The 18,549-nt window shown below is 37.4% G+C and overlaps 2 non-coding genes across 2 annotated transcripts; one reads left to right on the top strand and one right to left on the bottom strand.

Annotated features, from left to right (window-relative positions):
* Positions 1-385: 385 nt before the first annotated feature.
* On the top strand, positions 386-492 carry LOC121231225 (small nucleolar RNA R71). The gene has a single exon (XR_005929291.1). It is a non-coding gene; the product is annotated as a small nucleolar RNA R71 (small nucleolar RNA).
* Positions 493-5,462: 4,970 nt separating this feature from the next.
* Positions 5,463-5,569, bottom strand: LOC121231673 (small nucleolar RNA R71). The gene has a single exon (XR_005929729.1). It is a non-coding gene; the product is annotated as a small nucleolar RNA R71 (small nucleolar RNA).
* Between the last annotated feature and the right edge of the window lie 12,980 nt (positions 5,570-18,549).

Raw genomic sequence — 18,549 nt, 5'->3', positions numbered from 1 at the left:
CAAACTGACTCAAGATTTAAGGGCAATTCTCGAAAGAATGACCATCCCCAGAGAATACACAAGAAACTACATCATACTGACTTGGTTATTGAGTTGCAAAATCATCGAAACCATTAGTGGTAAACTATTTTAACATAGAGGAAATAGAAGATACCTGAGCAGAGAGTGATGTCTGTGCGTCCACTTCATGCACTTCAGCTACACATCTTCCTGAAACTGGTAGGTTTGTCAGCCATTGGTAGTTATTACTTGTGAACCTTTCAATGATCTCAAAAGCCTCATTATAAGCTTGGACCAAATCACACCATTCGCAGAAGCATCCACCATTAATCTTGTATGTGTGTTGAAATCGTTATAAAATGTCTCTAATTGGATACAATGAGGAATCCCATGATGAGAACACTTATGACGTAGATCCTTGAATAGTTCTCAAGCCTCATACAAAGACTCATCATCTAATTGTTGAAAAGTTGTTATCTAATTTTACAACTTTACGTTCTTACTTTGTGGAAAATATTTTACCAAAAACCTTTCTTCTAATTCTTGCTGAGTAGATATTAAACATGGTGGCAATGAATTTAGCCATACTCGTGCTCGATCTCGCAACAAGTATGGAAACAGTTTCAACCTCAGTGCATCTTTAGTCACACTAGTTATCTAGAATGAATCACTTACTTCCATGAACAAACGAAGGTGTAACTGTGGATCTTTTGTAGGCATACCATTGAATTGGCCCACCGTTCAGAGCATTTAAAACATCACTGGCTTTAATTTGAATTGGGGTGCCTCGATATTTGGCCTTTTAATTCTTGAATTTAACTAATTGAGGAGTGGCACAGCGTATTGTCTAATTGCATGATGCCTAACATCAGTAATAATGAATGGGTTGTGCACTTGTTCGACTCCATTATCTTGTTCCTCATTCTAGTTTCCAAGGTCCATCTCGGCTTACCTTTGAGTAGTTCTTTTGTGTTTTCTTTATCTAAAAGTCTACTTGATTTCAAGGTCCATAGGTAATAGATCAACTATTCAATCTATGCTCATAAAACCCCTAAAAAATAAATCAATTAAAGAATAAATTAGTAGATTTAAAAATTAAATAAAAATCAAACTGAAAAAATTAATTTCACAAAAAATGATTAATGCATCAGTCTCCAGCAATGGTGCCAAAAACTTATAACGAGTTATAACGTGTTTTACGCAAGTGTACATAGTTATTCAAGTAATAAGTAATATGAGTTATCATCTCCACAGGGACTGTATAAGCTTAATCAATTCAATTGCAAAATTATAATTAACAATTTGATATAAAATAATCAATAAATTTGGATAGTGGTGATTTAATTAAACTAAATGCAATGAGTAATCCCTATGCAATTTCTAATCTAAATGCAATTTTACCTAAATGTATGAATGAGGGCTTTAGCAATAAAAAACAATCAAATTTAAATGAGCTAGGATAATTACATTAATTAATTCAATTTACTTTCATCATGCTAACATGTTTGGAATTATTTCCATGGCAACACGATCTCTTATGGGTTTGGAAACCAAATTAAGTCCTCTCGGATCTTTTACTTAATTAAATATGCATTTTACTGATCATATTAGACTAAGGGTTTCTTAGCATTTCTGCAAGATCACAGGGACATTTATATTTGCAACAGTTTAATTCCATAAATCTAAAAACCATGCAAGATAATAGAGCTAACTAAAGATATTATGAACCTTAACTTAGTCGGGTTTAATGACCTAAATTAAGCATTGCACTTTTCAATTATGAGTTTACTAGTCATCATCTGGTTAGGATTGTTTAGCTAACCTGAGTGCACCCAATCACGTATGAATGAAATGCTGCATGATATTAATTGAAAACATAATCGACTGAGGCACAAAACATGTTAACATGAATTAAATAAATCTCATTAATTAAATATGATTATCTCAGCAATTAGGATTTAGAAGAACATAATTATGTCAAAAACATTAAAATCAAAGAAAACATATTAAATGAATCATAAGAGAAAAGAGTAAACTCAATTCAACAACCTTTCGAATCTACTCTGACTGATGTGCTCTACTTTGCTCAATTCAGCAACCTTTCAAATTTGTTCTGACTGATGCGCTCCTCCGTTCTGATGAAAGCTTCTTTTGCTAAGGATTTAGAAGGTAGTAGGTTAAGGAGTGCTTTTGACAAAGCTTTTGAGGCTAAAGATTGAGAAGGGATGGATAACTATGCAATTGAAAAAGGGAGAAGGATTTGAGAGAGCTAAATTGATAGAGAAATGTAGAGAAAATGAGGAATGAGGGATGATTTAAAACTGAGGGATGGCAAGATATTTATAGGAATTTCAATTTGAATTTCAATTTCAAGCTAAAGATAGCTATGTAGCGGATGATTTCAATAGGTAAGTTGTTGGGCTAAATTTTGATTGTTTTCCAACTTCAAGGAACTTCAGTTAAATATCCTAAAAAGTGTTTTTGGGTAGCCAATATAAAGTGTCAGAACTAGGCTTTTAAATTCCCTTGTTAAACAGTTTTTTAGTCCAAAACTTTGTAGATATTTCCATTTTTTTATCACCTTTCTTTATTGGGTCAAGTAGTCAATTCCTATGCCCAAATTGCATGGTCTTGTCGTCCATATGGACAACTTGTGCATGGCCACCTTTTATTTATTTACATCATGTCTCCATAACCTACCTATATAGTGAAAAACACACACATTAATAAATTAACATGAATTAATATAAAATATGCCTGAAAATCATGTAATTAAGCATAATTTCACATACTTTCTAATTTCATGTCTAAATTTACTAATTAAGTAAAATTCACTTATTTCAATAATAATTACTTGAGATAAACATAATAATTAAGTAAAAACATATAGATAAAACCTATATAATTTTGACTTTACAACTATCTATTGATTAAGCGAGTGTCTGAAGCTTCCAGATCAAAGGGAAGACATCTGAAGTCAAGAATATCACTTGGAGGCGTAGTCTGTGAAATGACATCAGATAAACGATTCAAAGGCAATGTTGAATTGGCAAATTTTGAAGGAAAGATTGGTGAGGAAAGGTTTATGTTGAGAAACGGATGAAGTATACTCTGTCTATAGAATGAAAGGTGAAATAAAAGTATTTCATATGTACAGGACTACTAGTAAGTCAAATGATTCTGGCTAAGGTAAGAATGTTTATAGAATATGAAGGAGTGCAAGGCATGTAAAGATTTAATACCTATTCCTACTGAGATTGATGAGTATCTATCTGGTTCGGTTGCGATGTTTTATATTTTGCATGAAATTTTGAATGAATGTATGATAATGCCTCACTAAGCTCTTATGAACTTCTTATGGATGCCTGATAAACCGTAATTGATACATATTTCTATCCCATGCTTAGCACATTTTATGGAAGATTTTTCCCTAGATTTGGTGAATTCGATGCTCCTAATGCCTTAATTTCATGTTTTATACTTAGGTGAGCATAGGAGAGTGAAAAGAACAAGAAATGGGCCAAAAACGGAGAAAATGGGCCAACGTATGAAATCAACACGGCCTGGACTTCCTTGCACGGGTAGACTACACGGCCGTGTCAATTTGGCAGAGCCGAAACATGACTCACACAAGTAGACCACACGTCCGTGCCTATTTAACAGGCTTGACCACGGCCTGAAGTAATCGCACACAAGCGTGTCCCTATCGAGCCCAAGCAGAGTCCTATTTGGAAAAGGTCACTTTTGGGGGCTCTTAGGCATTCCAAAGCCTATAAATACACCCTAGAAGAGAAGAAAAGAGGGGACATAGAAAAGGAAGCAAGGAATTGCTCAAGGAAAGCCGATCGATCCATCTCAGAAGCCGGATTCACCATCAAGACTGAAGATCTCCCTTCAAGTTCCCTCAGGAGTTTTGGGTTTTCTTATGTTTTGTTATTTTTATTCTTTTAAGGTGTTTTCTTTCATTAGTATGAACTAAAACCCCTAAATACCTAAGGGGAATGAAACCTAAGACGGATCTTGTTATTATTATCTGAATTGTATGATAAATATTTGACTTGTTCTTAATTACGTGTTCTTAATTCTTATTTTGATATTCCAGTATATTGATTCAAGTTAAGCTCTTATTTAGAGGAGGAATAGACCCTGTCTAAGAGTAAATTTTTCATAATTAAGCGGAGTTGATTACGCGCCTAGAGATAGAGCGACAAGATTTTGCCGGATTAGGGTAAAACCTAATAAGGGGATCCATAGATTGAGTTGATGCAACCCTAGGGCATTAATTAGAAAGAGATTTCAATTATTCAATCTAGGGTTAGACGTTGTTAGTCTCGAGAGAGATAATAATATAACTTAGGGATCTCTATGGAACAGGTTGAATGAATAAATCATCCGATTCAGAGTCAAATAACAAGTGAAGTCTAGGTGGATTTTTCCTTAGGTATTGTCTTAATCAATCAAGTTTTCCAAAAAGTATTTTCCCCAAATTTCTTTTCTGTGATTTCTTAGTTTAATTAATTAGTCAGATAAACAAAATTCTTTTAGTTTTTTAGGCTGGATAATAAAAAGAAAGTTGATGCTAGTACTTTTAGTTCCTTTGCGTTCGATAATCTGGTCTTGCTAATGCTATACTACTGTTCGATAGGTACACTTTCCTTCATCGTGATAATAGTTAATTTCAAGAACGATTCATTATAAATATTTAAAACTTGTCACGAATATCACGTACCAAGTTTTTGGCGCTATTGCCGGGGAGTTAAGTTATTAGAAACACTCGATTTTTATTACTTTAGCCATTTACTTTTACTGCAATTTAAATTTATTTCTAACTTTTATTACTAATTCTTCTTTTTCCCTTTTTTTGGTAGGTTCTTATAGTTTATGACTAGAAGAAACCCGTCAGGCCATTACTTTTTCATAGTGAGATTGATCGCACAGTTCGCAGAAATCAAAGAGAAATAAGGCGAAGCTTAAGATACACAGAGGACGAGCAAGAGGACGATATTCAAACCACAACCAAGGAGATGGCTAAAAATCAGGAAAACCTGATACCTCCTATAATTGCTGTTAATCCAGTAAATCAGAATCCTACTCCACGCACTATGTATGATTATGCTAAACCTACTTTAACAGGAACTGAATTGAGTATAGTTAGACCTGCTATTGTCGCAAATAATTTTGAACTGAAACCTAACACAATTCAAATGATACAGCAGTTTGTTCAGTTTGATGGTTTGCAGGATGATGATCCAAATGCCCATTTGGCGAATTTTCTGGAATTCTGCGATACATTTAAAATTAATGGCGTTTCTAATGATGCCATACAGCTTCGGTTGTTTCCTTTTTCGTTGAGGAACAAAGCTAAATAGTGGTTGAATTTGTTACCACAGGGGTCAATCACTACTTGGGAACAAATGGCCGAAAAGATTTTACTAAAATATTTTCCGCCAGCTAAAACGGCTAAACTACGTAATGATATCTCTTCTTTTGTGCAGATGGATTTAGAGACACTCTACGATGCATGGGAGAGACACAAGGACCTTTTGCAAAGATGCTCTCACCATGGGTTACCACTCTAGCTATAGGTTCAAACCTTTCATAATGGCCTGAATCCTTCGACTCGACAAATGGTTGACGTAGCAGCTGGTGGGACCATCAATAATAAAACACCTGAAGATGCCTATGAATTTATAGAGGAGATGTCACTAAATAACTATCGGTGGCAAGTCATGAGGACAAAGCCAACGAAAACAGCCGGTGTTTATAACGTCAATTCGGCCACCATGCTCCCTAATCAGGTAGAACTCTTGAATAAGAAAATTGATGGTTTTCTTAGTTCTTCACAGGTTCACCCAGTAATGCAGTGCGAAGCAAATGGAGGTGGATCGAGCAATCAGAATACCCACCTTATGGCCACAACATGGAGAACGAGTAGTTAAATTACATGGGTAATAATCCTCGATCTCAAAACAATCCTTATAGCAATACTTACAATGCAGGTTGGAGGAATCACCCAAATTTTTCATGAGGAGGCCAAGGAAATCAGAAACCACCACCCCCTCCAGGCTTTCAGCAACCACCATACCAGCAGGATAAAAAGCTGAACCTTGAGGAGAAGCTAACCAAATTCATCTCGGTGTCAGAGACTCATTTTCAGAATACCGAGACGGAACTCAAAAATCAACAAGCATCAATCTAGGGGCTTGAAACTCAGATTAGATAGCTCGCCAAGTTGATTTCCGAACGACCACAAGGTAGCCTACCAAGCAATACTGAATCTAACCCAAGGGAGCAACTCAACACAATTTCCATTCATGATGAGGAAGGGTTAGTGGCAAAACCAAGGCCAGAACCGGTGGTAAGAAAAGGTAAGAATGAGGTAGGCAAAAATGAACGAAAATAGGTAAGTACAAAATATAAACCTCGTGTGCCATACCCCAATGCGACAAGGAAAGACAGCTTAGACGAACAATTTGGTAAATTCCTTAAACTTTTAAAGAAACTACATATTAACCTACCGTTTATTGAAGCACTTTCGTAGATGTCGAACGCAGTCAAATTTTTAAAGGAGCTTCTACCACATAAATGAAAGTTAGATGAAAGGTCGCATGTGGAGCTGAACGCGGTTTGCTCAGCCATTCTTCAAAATAAGCTACCCAACAAACTAAAAGATCCAGGGAGTTTTACGATTCCTTGTTTAATTGGTAGTTTAGATGTTAATAATGCGTTGGCTGATCTAGGGGCTAGTATCAATGTTATGCCTTACAAATTGTTAAGCAACTAGGTCTAAGGAAACCCAAACAAACTAGGATGAACATTCAATTAGCAGGTAAAACTGTCAGATTTCCTAGGGGTATCATTGAGGATGTACTCGTTAAAATTGACAAATTTATATTTCCAGTTGATTTTGTTGTTTTAGACATAGAAGAGGATAGTAATGTTCCATTAATTTTGGAAAGGCCCTTTTTAATAACTACTAGAACAATTATTGACGTTGGCACAGGTGAAATCACACTTTGTGTAGGAGACGAAACAATTAACCTTCAAGCTCGCAACCGAGCAACACATCAAAAATTGAAGGTGATTGTACAAATTGTTCTACTAAGATTGATCATACAGTGCAACCTATTTTGCAGGAAATAAGTTCGAAGGACACACATGAGCCATGTCAATCCACAACAAAGAATCTACCCATGAAGAACGAAGGTTACGAACCGAGGAGTTAGATGAATGGCTGACATTTAAACTTAGAAAACACGATAAACCAAAACTATGCCAGAACAAGCTCAATGCCTCACCAAAACAACTTAAGGTTGGAGATAAAGTTTCATTAGATGCCGCAGATCCTTACATTAACACTGTCAAACCGAATGAAGAAATTCCTCTTACGGTACTTAGCATTTTCCCATTTGGTACAGTCGAGGTAAGTCATCCCGAATTCAACACCTTTAAGGTAAACAATACTAGCCTAAAACCTTATTTTGATGGGATTCATAGCAGGAGTGAGGAGTATAAACTCCTCGAACCACCATGACCACTCACCAAAGAGTTAAGTTGAGCTTAGACTATAAATAAGTGCTTCTAGGGAGGTAACCCAAGCACTAACAATATTAATTTCTTTAAATTTTAGTTTTAACATATAACATACTAACCGACTCATGGAACGCAGGCTTTCTAAAGAATACACGGCCAGGCACACGGACGTGCATTAGGCCGTGTGAAAACAGGATGTGATAAGTCGCCACAGTCGTGCGTTAGGACTGTGGGCGAACCTACCAAAATAACATGGGCATTCGCCACGCCCGTGTCTAGAACCCGTGGTCGAACTTGTCAGATTAACACGAGCGTGGGAGAAGTGAACGAAGACAGACACGGCCATGCAACACGGCCGTGTGCACCCACATGCCCAAGGAGCATGGGCGTGGGCAAAATATCAGATGCGCCCAAATTCAAAATTCGCAAATCACACGGGAAAAAATTGGGGAACACAGGCGTGTCCCCTGGCCATGTGTTCCAAAATCTATAAATACCCTTCACTATTCATCATCTTCTTCACCCAAAATCCTGAACCCTAGCCGCTGCAAGTCCACACGGCCTCCCTGTCACGCCCGTGCGCCGCCTCCAACTCTATTTTCGACACCCATTCTCATCTTTTTAGCATTTGTTTACTCTTTTCCCTCTATTTTCTTCATCTCTTTTACTAATTTTATGATTCTTATGGTTTTATTTGGCAGATTTGGATTTATATTCATAGTTCTCACTATAGTCATGCTTATACGTTTATTCTTTGCCATTTTAGTCAATGCTTTCTGATACATTCATTCTTTTTGTGTGTTCCCATAGAGTCTAGTCCAGTCATTTCATGTTGAAAATAATCATGCTTTTATTATGTCAATTGCTATATAAACTTCTATCATTTAGATTAAACTGTTGAGTATTGTTAGTTGGACTGGTTAGTTTAACTATATTCATGACTACTTCTTTAGTTAGTTAGTTATGTTATATTATTTGTTCTTCTTGCACGCATACCATGTCAAGCTCATGTGGTAAGAAAACTGTCGTCCCCACTTCGAAAAAGTGGAAAGGGGCATCTTCCTCGGGCCCTACTGCAGAAATTTGCCACGCATACCTCCAATTTCCACCTGGCAATCAGGAGGAACAATTCCAAATCCTACGGGCCCGACCTTTAGGTGTGGGCTACTGCATTAACTGGACAGCGCTTGAACAAGTCCAGTTGGCTGACGATGTATGAGCACTCTTAACAACCGATCCATGGAACCTCTTCTTTGCGATCATCGAGGCGACGTACCTTGAGCTCACACTTGAAATTTGCTCGACATTCCATGTTCAAGACGTCATGACCAAATTTGATGATCCTAGAATAGTCCAGTTTCGTCTCGGTGGTTTAGTCCACCAGTTGAGTGTGCCCGAGTTCAGTATAGCTTTGGGCCTCTACACAAAGGAGTTCATGGATGAGAACGACCTCGACACTCTCCGTCGCCACATCCACTACTCTCCCTTGAAGTGCTGGTAAGCTTTGGTCCCCAGTTCAGCTACCTATGACCCGAGCCACTCCAAGGCATCAGCTCTCTCTCCCTCATTGAGGTACCTACACACCATCTTGGCACACACTTTGATAGGATGTCGAGAGAGCATCGGCGTCGTCAACACTCACGATGCCTACTTTCTATGGAGCATGGCGAACAGGCATGTACTCGACCTCGTCTACTTTATTGCCCTCGCCATTCGCCACCAGACAAAGTGGCATCGGAAGGGGGTCATCTCCATTGGCCCCTACGTGACTCGACTGGCACGGCACTTCGGGCTCCTCAACACAGCAGCCCAATCATCCTCCCTTACTCTTATTGGCCAGATGTCCCCACAAGGCATCTCGAGCATGCTTAGTATGAGGATGATCGAGAAGCACCAAGGAACCCACCCTACTCAGTATCGCCTCGTCCAATCAGCTGAGGAGGAATACCCTGAGGACATTACTGATGATGTTGCTCCACATCATGAGGACCCACCGTCTCAGCCACCACTGCCCTCTCGTCCAATTCATGCGGCAGCTTCATACGCTGACATCTCTGAGCACCTTACTCGATTCGAGCAACAATGTTTTAAGTGCTTCGATAACATTGATGCTACTTTACAATAGACTTGTCATCACTTCCACATCTCATCGCCACCCCCACCTTGCAAACCACCTACCGATGAAGATTTATAAAGAGCTCCTCAAGCTCATCATCATATAGGAACTAAAAACTCCACCGGGAAAGGTTCTCCACGACTGCCATGTCCTGCTCGACCACGACCATAGCTACCACTAGATATAATATTCTTTTGGTGCAGGACTTATGGACTAATGAACCTCTAACACCACCGGAGTATCCTCCTCCACTCTCATGCCGATTATTCTCCAAAGCTCCAGTTCAAGGAATTCATTCATCATTCAGGAAGTTTCACTTCTCTCCCTATCTTATGATTATACATCTATCTTTTTTAATATATCTACCTTTGTACATTGTGGGCAATGTAAATCTTAAGTGTGGGGGGTCTTTTATATCAGAAAAATCCCTAAATTTTGTTTTACTCTCATGTGATCTTCTCATATCATTATTAGAATGAATTCCAATTAGTCTATAATGTTTATTGATATATCTTTAATTAAAACATAGGCACTTATGCATTGATTGTTTAAACTTTATGACATTAGGGAATCAAGCATGATAAGTTGATTTTTGAAGAATTAAAAATGTTTAGGTTATTTCCCCAAGTTTAGGTATTATTTTGATTTGAAATTCACAAGCTTAAACATCAAAAAGTCATAATTTTTGTGAGATCTTGAGCCTTTAGAGCATCTATTATTTATTTCATGCTCACTTTCATTATGAGTGCGTAGTATTGAATTGTTATTCTAGAACTTGCTTGATTATTCATGTCAAGACCACACCATTTGATTTGATATGTCAAAATGATAAAGCCACTTAGGTTTAACCCACTCACTCCATAAAGCCTACCTTCACAATTAACCCTTAGTGAACCTCCTTGAGCCTAACAACCCATTCATTGATTTACCCTCAATATTAACCCATAACTCATTATTGTTAAAATCCCCTAAATTAATTTGATCCCTATTTTTGTCGAGATCTGAGTTGGAATAGATGCTTAGCTATGTTTTATTCTATTTTATAATTTGACTTGTTCTTAAAAATATATATACATGTATACATATTAGTAGTAGTAATCATCTGAGCTAAAGAAGTTAAATTCCATATTCTGAGAAAAAGCTTTTTTGTACGTAATTGATGACTAGTCATTTCTCTAGTTAGACAATTTTTCAATTCAATCTCGATTCTAACCCTTTCTTTTAGCTTGTGACCACACCCTCTAACCAAAGCCACGTTACAACCCTCTAAAGACCTTTTGATTGAGTTTTCATCTCAATTTATAGTGGTGGAGATTTGATTTTCATGCAAGCCTATGGTAATGACTTTTCATTATTGACTATTGAGTGCTTCATTTATTGTACTTAAACACCTCGAGTGATTTGAGTGAATCTTTAGTAAGGATGTGAAACTCTGTGATATTTTGAATCAAAGGTAATTACTTAGATGAGGGGAGACACCTATGTTTTCATAATAAAATGCTCAACTTGGAATGTTTGATACTTTCATGTTCTTTCAGTTGAATTTTCAATGTATGATTACCTATGGATTATATTGAGATATTATCGATAGAAATTATAAGTTGAGAAGAATTTATTTTGATTATAAGTTGAGGATTTTGCTTGAGGACAAGCAAATGCTTAAATGTGGGGGTATTTGATAAACCGTAATTTATACATATTTCTATCCCGTGCTTAGCACATTTTATGGATGATTTTTCCTTAGATTTGGTGAATTCAATGCTCCTAATTCCTTAATTTCATGTTTTATACTTAAGTGAGCATAGGAGAGTGAAAGGAACAAGAAACAGGCCAAAAGCGGAGAAAATGGGCCAACATACAAAATCAACACGGCCTAGACTTCCTCACACGGTCGTGTCAATTTGGAAGAATCGAATCACGACTCACACTGGTAGACCACACACCCGTGCCTATTTAACAAGCTTGACCACGGCCTGAATTAATCACATACAGGCGTGTCACACGGGCATGTCCCTGTCGAGCCCAAGCAGAGTCCTATTCGGACAAGGCTACTTTTGAGGGCTCTTAGGCATTCCAAAGCCTATACATACACCCTAGAAGAGGAGAAAAGGGGGGGACGCAGAAGAGGAAGTAAGGAATTACTCAAAGAAAGCTGATCAATCCATCTCAGACCCTTCAAATTCCCTCAGGAGTTTTGGGTTTTCTTATGTTTTGTTGTTTTTATTCTTTTCAGATGTTTTCTTTCATTGTTATGAACTAAAACCCCAAAATACCTAAAGGGAATGAAACCTAAGACGAATCTTTTTATTATTATCTGAATTGTATGATAAATATTTGACTTGTTCTTAATTATGTGTTCTTAATTCTTGTTTTGATTTTCCAGGATATTGATTCAAGTTAAGCTCTTATTCAGAGGAGGAATAGACCCTGTCTAAGAATAAATTTTTCATAATTAAGCTGAGTTGATTGGGCGCCTAGAGATAGAGTGACAAGATTTTGCCGGATTAGGGTAAAACCTAATAAGGGGATCCATAGATTGAGTTGATGCAACCCTAGGGCATTAATTAGAAAGAGATTTCAATTATTCAATCTAGGGTTAGACGTTGTTAGTCTCGAGAGAGATAATAATATAACTTAGGGATCTCTATGGAACAGGTTGAATGAATAAATCATCCGATTCAGAGTCAAATAACAAGTGAAGTCTAGGTGGATTTTTCCTTAGGTATTGTCTTAATCAATCAAGTTTTCCAAAAAGTATTTTCCCCAAATTTCTTTTCTGTGATTTCTTAGTTTAATTAATTAGTCAGACAAACAAAACCCTTTTATTTTTTTAGGCTAGATAATAAAAAGAAAGTTGATACTAGAACTTTTAGTTCCTTTGGGTTCGATAATCTGGTCTTGCTAAAGCTATACTACTATTCGATAGGTACACTTGCCTTCATCGTGATAATAGTTAGTGTCAAGAACGATTGATTATAAATATTTAAAAACTATCACGAATATCACGTACCAATGCCTCTAATTGTAGGATTTGTTAAAAAGATGAGAAATGAGAGATAAAGTCAAGGCTACGCCATAGGAGTGGCAGTCCATGCTGATATGCATACAGAGAAGAGAAGTTTACATGAGAGAGGCCTACCCAAAAAATGGGAAAATAAATCATAGTCTATGCCAAGAAAGGTTATAATAGCATAAGTTTATATAAGAAGCCTTATGGTGAAGCTTAAGTCTGTGCATGAGATGTACTACTTAGTATAGTAATTGTGATAAGGCAAATACAATAGTTGCAATATTTAGATTGTAAACACGATTTTTACACTGTACAGAGAGTTATATGTAATAAGACTGTACGAGGCAATTTAATAAACAATGGTAGAAATTTTTATTAAGTCATTGCTAGTCTAGTATAAAGGTGAATAGAAGAGTCTAGGAACATATGTCCTTAGGCATAACTCCTAATACTCAAACTCAGTCGATCGGGTCAAGTGGGGGGCATTACATCTCCTATATCTCCCTATAAATAGATGGCACTAACAGAACTATTAACAAAAGTTTTATATTTCATTTTTGTGCCAGAAAGTAGTGAGAATTATTTTCTTAGAATAAATTATATTTTTTGAGAATTATGATTTTTACAGGTTTCTATTAAGATTACTACTTTCCTATTGTAACGCCCTAAACCTGGCCTAGAAGTTAGGCTCGAATCTGACGTGTCACATTGAAGTGTTTTTTGAAAACCATGTTTTCATTAAAAACCCTTCTCATTTGAAAACTTGAGTAAAATCCCAGTTACATTAGTTAATTTTATAAAGAGGTACATTGAAAAGTTATTAATTCTATTCCCAAAATTTCTTTTAAGTTGCAGAAGCTAATTTTAAAAGTAAATAATTTATGAAAATGTGATGTTAAAAACTAAGTTACGAAACCATTCCGAGAACATTGTGGAAACGTAGCGTTGTTTAGAAACAGTGATAAATCGAAGTAAATAAAACCCAAAGTTAAAATCCAAAAACTTTAAGAGGCCATATTACAAAAGTTGAAAACCCAAAATGGAATCTAAAACATAAATAAAGTCCAAAGGCAGTCGTGTGGCCATCTACGAGTCCCTCGCAGCACCGATCCTCCTAATGATGAGGATTACCTGCACAGTTAATAAACGGGGTGAGTGTGTAAAAACTCATTGTGTAATCCCCTTCCCAGAGTAGTAGTTAGTATACAAAAATAGAAACTGGTACAGTCTAGGCCAAAGCCCTTTTAACAGTAACAGTATAGACCAGTTCAAAGCATACGTGGCCCAAAGCCCATTATAATATCAATTGGGTCTTAGCTCAGAACAGTAACAAAACAGAATGTGTAAATGCATGGAAGCATGCTATCCCATCCAACCCTACACTTGCCTCCGCCCAACCCTGCACTACCTGTGGGGAATAACTCACTCACGCCATCCCCACACTCCAGAATTAGCATCGATTGCGGCACTATACAGTATTTACAGCAGAGCTGCCAGTATATATACGGCTTTAAGCCTTCAGTAGAGGTATTATAATTGGCACAAAGCTATCGATAACTGAAATAAGTTCGGTACATAGCCATCAGCGACAGTAATATAATCGGCACACAGCCATGGGTAAATATGATCAACTCAGAGTCATCAATAAATATGATAGGCACATAGCCACTGGAAAATACATTTGGCACAAAGCCATAGTCAAGATGGCATAGAGCCATTTTTAGATTAAGCGGCACTAAGCTGTCCATCGGTCCACAGTCATCTCGTACGACCCTAACATATCAATACTGGATCCACAATCGTCTTGTGCAACCCGTGCGACCTTATCAGAACAATACTTCCTCCATATCCATGTCCCAACCCTATGCAATATGTCGTGTATGTCATGCTCAATGATCACACGTGTATGCAGGATGGGCAAGCTCAGTAATAATCATTTAAACATATATTAAAAGCATATCAGTCTTACAACCACAATCAAGTCAGTTAAAACACAGTCATACAATCACAGTTAAATCAGTCAAATTTATAGTCTAAGTTGGTCATTTACCCACAAGGGCGAAACAGTCATTTTACCCTACAGGGGTATTTCGGTAATTTTACAAATTGGGGTATTCGATAATTTTACAAACTAGAGGTATTTTGATAATTTTTTAAACCGGGGGTATTTTAGTAATTTTACAAATCGGGGGTGTTTCGGTAGTTTTACAAACCGGGGGTATTTTAGTAATTTTACAAACTAGGGGTATTTCAGTAATTTTACAAACCGAGAGGTATTTCGGTAATTTTACAAATCGAGGGTTTTAACGACCCAACCGAGGGTCCATTATCGCCTCAAGCAACTAAGTAACCTAAACAGACATAACGGTGCCCACTCTTGGCCCAAGTGGGCCCACACACTCGTGTAGCCCATTTAGCCTAAAAACAGCAACAGCTATGCAAGCGTCACAGTCCAAACAACACTTACCACATCACATACATTTTATCTGTGTGGGCCCACGAGCCCATTGGGCCCACACTGCTCATTTCGGCCCAACGAGGCCCTAAACATCCCAAGGCCACGAGAGCGCTCGTGGAGGCCTCTACAGTCTAACGCTTATGCTCGTAGGCTCGGTTCACCACACATGCGATTGCTCGCTCGTGTGGCATCATACACCGTATATCTGGTTTTTTGGCATTTTGCTGATCTACAGTCACTGTAGTGTAAATAACACATCCCGCTTTTAAATGATTATCAAAAACTGCACACAAATACACACACTTTCAACTTTCCTGTTGATCATCAAACATAGCATACGGTTACACGCTTGATCACGTAGAGTACTAAGAATTCACAATTTCCAAAACCTCTATTCAAACATAACATTCAGTTAATCACTAATCAAATAGTGTAAAAAAACCCTCTTAACCGAAGATCGACTACCACTTACCTTGAGTAGATCGGTCGACTGTGATTTTCCTACCAAATCCAAAGTTTGGTGCAGTCACCCTTTCGCAACCTAGCAGAAAGTCCTGAACCGCAAACACCCTACGTCGCTTAAACTTGGGGGCAAAGGCTACGCGTCCACTATCAGAGCTACGGTTTAGTCGATTCTGGACTAACGTAACACGCGTGAGTCTATTTATACATGCCATAAAGTGATAAAATGATATTGTGATGATTTTTGACTATTAAAGTGTGTTTGTTGTATTGTAATGAATCTTGATCCCGATCGAGCTGTAGCAAGCTTCTGACTATGAGAATTTGCGATATAACTTCACTTAGATATGCCTAAATTATTAAGTTGATCAGGTACGTATCATGTACTCATATTTAAATTTCGATTTGGATTGAATTATAAGGGTATAAGTGATGCAATTTTGAAAGAGTGTTATGACTATAAATGTGATTTTTGTATGTGGCTATGGAACTGGAAGTTAAATGGTCGATAAGCATGTTGTGATTGTATTCAAGTAATGTAAATGATATACTAATGTGTATTGCTATATGTGTATATGTACATGAGAATTGAGAGTGATATATCCGGGCTAAGTCCCGAAGAGCATTCGTGCTAGTGATGTATCCGGACTAAGTCCCGAAGAGCATTCATGCTAGTGATGTATCCGGACTAAGTCCTGAAGAGCATTCGTGCTAGTGATGTATCCGGACTAAGTCCCGAAGAGCATTCGTGCTAGTGATGTATCCGGGCTAAGTTCCGAAGAGCATTCGTGCTAGTGATATATCCGTGCTAAACCCCGAAGAGCATTCGTGCTGGTGTTATATCCGGGCTAGGTCCCGAAGAGCAATCATGCTGGTGACGTGTATTCGGGCCTTTGTGCCTAGTAGGCTTCGTGCCGGTAAATTGAGCAAAGTTTAAGTGTTCATTACTATACGAATTCAAATTTAAATGAGATGATATGTTTAAAAGTGTACATACATGATGTTTATAGACTTGGTTAAGTCGTTTCAATGTGTAATAACGAATGAATAAGAGCATTATGTGTGTGAATGATTAGAGGCACTGTGTGTGTGCGAATTCCTTTAATCGAGCACTATGAGTGCGAGATCGGTCAGTGGGCACTAAGTGTGTGAAGTGGAATTCATGGAAGACCTCGTCTGGGACGAAGGCATTGATTTGAGATAGTGTGTAAGACCATGTCTGGGACATGGCATCGGCTCGATATGTGAGAATATGTAAGACCATATCTAGGATATGGCATTGTAAGAGCTATATGTGCTTAATGAGTATCCGTAATGATTTTGAATGATTCAACGGGTATATTTAAGATGATAAATAAAGTAAGATCAGAATAAGTGATACAGGTATGTACGGAAGGTATGTGAAAATCAAATGAAAGTAAAAATTTGTGAGTTCGTATTATATTATGTTATGTATACTAAATAAGTGAATACGTAAAAAGATGGTGGATATGTTGTTAAGAAATGAATTCATGTTATAAATGTGTTACGGATTTAGTCTATGGAATGCTTGGTATATGAAGTCATATGTGCTATTGCTAAATGACCCCTATTTTTTTTGTTAATCATATTCAAGAAATTATTTCGATTAAGTTCGACATTTGAAAGTCTGTAAGAATTTTTTTTTGATGAATGCTGATAATTTTGGATATATGGGTTGTAACAGCCCAAAATTGACCCTAGTCGGGAAGTGGTTTCGGGACCACAAAACCGAGTAATAAAAATAATTAATTTCCATATTCTATGCTTATTATGTGTGTACATGAGTATGTGGAAGTTTCATTCTCCAATTTTGCCAATTGTATGAGAAATTATTAAATAGGGATCGATATGAGACATGGTGAAAATATGATAGGCTAATTTAAAATGGTCTATTAATGCATGTTGTGAAAATGATGGGTTTGCATGTCAAATTACCCAAAATTTGAGCTAGTGGTTGGCCATGCTATGGGTGGAAACATGTTGGGAACATGTTGGCCTAGTGAGGTATGTAGGAAAAAAATAAAATAAGGAGTATGGGTAATAAAGAAAGGAAAAACAAAAAAATGAGTGGTTGTTTCCCCCCCCCCATTGCCGTGAGCTAAAGAAAGGAAAAGAAAAACTTGTTCATCCTTTTTCATCCTCTTTTGACCGAAAATTCTAAGGGAGGAGGAAGGAGTTCTTGCTTCATGTTTGGTTTGGAAGAGAATTAGGAGGAAGTTTGGCCATGCATGTAACTAGATTGAGCTCAAGGAGTTAAAGGAGGAGAATCGAGCAAAGGCAAAGAAAAGATCATCGAGTAGCCGAGTTGGAACCATCTTACCCAACACAAGTAAGTCATTAAGCATATCTTTGGTATTGATTTAAAGGATCGTAATACCTATACCATTGTGTTTAATGAGATGAAATGTATACAAATGTATATGTAAGTAGAGATGAAATTTGTCGAATGTAAAAAGGAAGTGAAGCCTATTGAGTGGCTGGTTTTCGGCACTAAGTGTGCGGGCAATAAGTGTTCACGGTCATGAGATTGGCACTAAGTGTGCGGGTTTAAATTGTACAGCACTAAGTGTGCGAGTTTAAAGTACATGGCACTAAGTGTGCGTGGTTGATTATTAAGCACTATGTGTGCGAACCCAATATATATTTTCTATAAATTATTTACATTAAGGGTGCGACCTTACCGAGTCGATTTTGGACAGCGGAAAAGGTAAGTGTGCGAACTTGAAATGCATGGCACTAAGTGTGTGAGTTTAAAGTGCATGGCACTAAGTGTGCGCGGTTGATTATTAAGCACTATGTGTGCGAACCCAATATATATTTTCTATAAATTATTTACATGAAGGGTGCGACTTTACCGAGTCAATTTTGGACAGCGGAAAAGGTAAGTACCTTGAGTTCATGGCTAATAGGCGCTATGTTTATATTTGGAGTTGAGCTTGGTAAGTTTTG

This window comes from Gossypium hirsutum, chromosome A06, assembly GCF_007990345.1.
Source record: "Gossypium hirsutum isolate 1008001.06 chromosome A06, Gossypium_hirsutum_v2.1, whole genome shotgun sequence".
Lineage (NCBI taxonomy): Eukaryota > Viridiplantae > Streptophyta > Magnoliopsida > Malvales > Malvaceae > Gossypium > Gossypium hirsutum.
This window is presented reverse-complemented; position numbering and strand designations above follow the sequence as displayed.